We start from the raw sequence: 4,059 nt of genomic DNA on the forward strand, positions 1-4,059 counted from the left end.
TGTGTGTGTGATTTCCCACACTATGTAGCAGCCTCTCTTCCTCTCCACTCTGGCCAATCTTTTCAAAGAAATCATGACTTTTATGTTTCTTACTTTTCATATAGAACTTATTAGTCAGATTGCAATAATCCAGCTGGGTTTCAATTCTATACTCCATTAAGTCAACAACAAAGAAATGGATAGGACAGGAATGATGACCAGAATGGAACTCATTATTTTTCAAGATAATTACAATGTTTTTGTTTTTAGGCAAAGAAGAAGCCATCAGATGTGACTTTTATGGATTTCAGTATCATGTGGGAATTTATTCTTCAAACTGGAATATGTGTGGATTGCTGTGAAGTCTGTAAAGTTGATCATAAACTTAGATTTCATTTCATTCAGAAGCTAACACTGAGATTTCACTTCATTTGCCATTTCTTCCAGGCTCATTTGAAAGTGTTGTTACCAAGCTAAAGAGAGAGGGAAAGAGATCTAGTAGAATCCATCAAGATAAATTTATTTAATAAGAGAGATCTTATTTAATATCTTCATTAATAACTTCTGGAGGGGATAAAGGAGGATGGTGCCCATGAAATTTGCTAATTAAACAAAGATAATAGTCACCATCCAAAGAGAAGAGGACTAGGAGTGATAGATGACCTGAAATTATAAAAAAACAGAAGAGAATTTAAAAGAAARAGAGTAGTGGATGGAATAATAACAGGAATTTTTGCCATTGGCCCATCAGCTAAATGTAGTGAAGGAAGAGAAGGATACTGATATAATGGCTAATCACAGAATAAGTATGAACAATCATCAGACAAAGCATCTCCGTCACCACTCACMGTGATGATGTCTGAGGTTCTGATGTCCAGGTTCTGACGTCCAGGTTCGCCCCCTTCTCCCAGACTGCAGCTCATAAACCTTGTTGGCGGTAGCTAAATATAAGAGTCTGGAGACACAGTTCAGGTGTTTCACCGTGCTACATAGCGCTCTTCGGGGGCAGAAAGAGATACTGGATGTGAATTCTCTCATTTGAAGAAAAACTGAAACTACAACTCCTACTTCCCAGGCAAGTGCTGTAACTAAAAGGTTTTTGTTCAAAGAGGGCAAGGAGGATGAAGAATCTGAAAAGCATCTTTGTAGGGCTCTGTTCTCAGATGAACACTATGACCTGCCAATAGAGCGCACAGAGATGCTATTGGGCCATTCTGCTCTACGCTTTGCTGCTCTCCACCTTTCATATTGTCCTGGATCTCACACGCCATGGGTGTATACAACCAGACTCAGTCCTGAACGGTGCCTGAGATAATATACTGTCCCAGCAACTACCTCAGTGGGACTGTGATACAGATATCCAAGTAATCATCAGGACTCATTGAGTCCAGGAAGAATTATCACCTCAAGCTTAATTCTATCAATGTCAGACCTAAGCTGGCAGCCTACAGAGTTATTCAGAGGTCTATCTCTGCAATATGCTTCATAGTACCTGTGATATCCATTTTATACCATTTTCCAGGATAACCTCCTCATTACCAGAGATAACAGAGATTGATGGTATTGTTCCAAGGATGTCAAACAGGTTTTGAACTCATTAAGAAGTTGAAAAGGATGAGAATGGCAGAATCTGGGACTCCTGATGCTGGAATATTACACGTTTCTACAGAATTTCACACAGGCTTTCATTACCAAATGTGGGACAGCTTATTTACTCCTGGCATACAGCACATCAGAAGACAAAATCCATCCTTTAGGGTATTTGATGATATTTATTTGACTGATGAACTGATAGCTAGGTCATAGTTTTTAATACCAAAATCATTTTAAAAATCTATAATTTCTAGTTTATCTGAAATGGGAAATATAGAACTCATTTGTCATTTGCTAATCTAACTTTCTGTTGCTGTCACAGTACTGAAACAGCATGTGGTCCAAAAAAGAACAGTGAGTATCCATTTCATGATATCCACCAAGAAGATGCATAAGGTGTAACTCAAACTGATGTAAAACACTGAGATAACCTTTCAGAAGGAAACCTCTTGTTGCTCAAGGCTTTACTCTCTACTCTAGCTTTTGCAAAGTGCTGGGTTTCTTCAGCAGCTAAAGACAATTCTGGCCCTTCCACCCTGAAGCACTTCTTTAGTAGAACTAGTCTTCAGAGGCAAAGATGCAGAAAAAACAACAATTATACTCCAAGCTGTTGTTGGACATATGGATGCTAGATTAACAAGGACACACCAACCACTATTCACAAGGTTTCACACCTCATGCTGCAGCTTGGCAATAAAAAGAATGGCCCACTTTGGCAACCTGCCAGGTCATTTTATACACACATTGGGTGAGGCAGATAAAGACAGACCCCATCTAAGTGACTGGCTTTGAAATTTCACTTAAACACTGTCACTCTCCAAACCCATAACAACAGGCGTTATCTAAAGCTGATGGAAACATTTTCCAACATTTTTTCTTATGTAGAGTGAAAGAAGCAGATTTGTCAAACCTGGAACGTTTTGCAAAAACTTTTCATTTCAGTTGGAAAGCATTGTTGGCTTTGGGATAGAATTCATGGCCTTATGGACCAGGACATCCACTCCAGGACACTCAGCGGACATTTGGTTAAGAGGATCTGCATGGGAGTCGCAGGTTCCCTTGTGCTATCAGATAAGCTCTAGTTAAACTTTTTGAATAATAAATATGCAGTTCATCTAAAATGAAACAACACCAACAAGAATTTAGGTAATTCCACCTGAAAACTCAGAAGTACATTTAGGTATCTTGTTCTTAGTGGAAATACTGTTCTAATTATCCGAAACCAGGATGGTATTATCCAAAACAATTTTTAAATATACATTTTATTCTCTTCTAGGACTAATGATAGAGTAGGTGATTAGATCAGGCTAGCTTTTATATCAAATGATTAGTAACTATATTACTGATGAGATGTCAGTCTTAGGTAGGGGAATTTTTACTCAGTTTTGAAATATACTATTTACACTGACAGTCAGTCTCAGTTGTCACTCAAAATCCTAGACTGGGAGTGGTAGTGGAATTTTAATTTATTTTTGAGGTAAGAAAAGGCTACCCTTATCAGAGCAAATGAAAGTCAGAAACAACACAACCACAMGAAAAATAAGAAGCGGTAATATACTAATCTGTAATAGTCATGAGGATCCAGAAGAATGCTATTTAATGTAAACTATTATCTGGGGATGGTATTTCATTTTTATATACTTAATTAAAGACTATCTTAGACACTCAGTGACCATTATTTTCTTGCTAGTAGAAATTTTAGTCAACTATTTGCAAGAGAATACAATTTCTCTCCTTCTGATCAAGTGTCAGTCATGCGTACTTCCAATGTATACTTGTTTTGGTTTGGAGAGCAAGATCCTGCTTAATTTCTTTAGGCTTTGAAAGGAGGAATAACTTCCCCTGACACCATTTAATTCTGTTTTTAAACCATAATAGGGTTTCATTGAAACCATTTTGCCATCATAACCTCACATTGTAATGGCTTCATAATGGCACCATCAGAAAGGTCCTTATAGACTTGGTATGAAATAGTTTCCCCATAATAACTTCATATCTCTGACTGCATTGTAATGGTTTCATCATGGGGTCATAGACTAGCAATGAATTCTTTCTACCATTGAAATCTTACAGTTCCTCATTATAGCCTCAGTCACTGTGGCATTGTTATGGGGTCTCCACTGGGTAACAATGAAACCATTTCTTTGTGATACATTAGACTTAAATAATATTATCACCCTAATGATATAGTCAGGGGTTAGGAAAGAGTAAGCCATACCCTTGCTCATTTCAGTATTTCAGTTCAGCATTTGATTCAGGGGGCTGAAGGTGTGCAGTATGACTACTGAACTACCATCCATCCTCTTGAAATGAAAGTGAATGGTGGCTACTCTACAGAAATAGGGAAATGGAAATGAAAAAGAAAATGAGAATGAAAAAGAGGAAGAGGAAGCGGGAGTAAAAGAAGAAAAACGAAGAAAGGAAAGGAGAAGAAGGGAGAAGAAGGGAGAAGAAGGGAGAAGAAGGGAGAAGAAGGGAGAAGAAGGG

This window comes from Rhea americana, unplaced genomic scaffold (genome assembly GCF_003343005.1).
Source record: "Rhea americana isolate MKP2758 unplaced genomic scaffold, rheAme1 scaffold_80, whole genome shotgun sequence".
NCBI lineage: Eukaryota > Metazoa > Chordata > Aves > Rheiformes > Rheidae > Rhea > Rhea americana.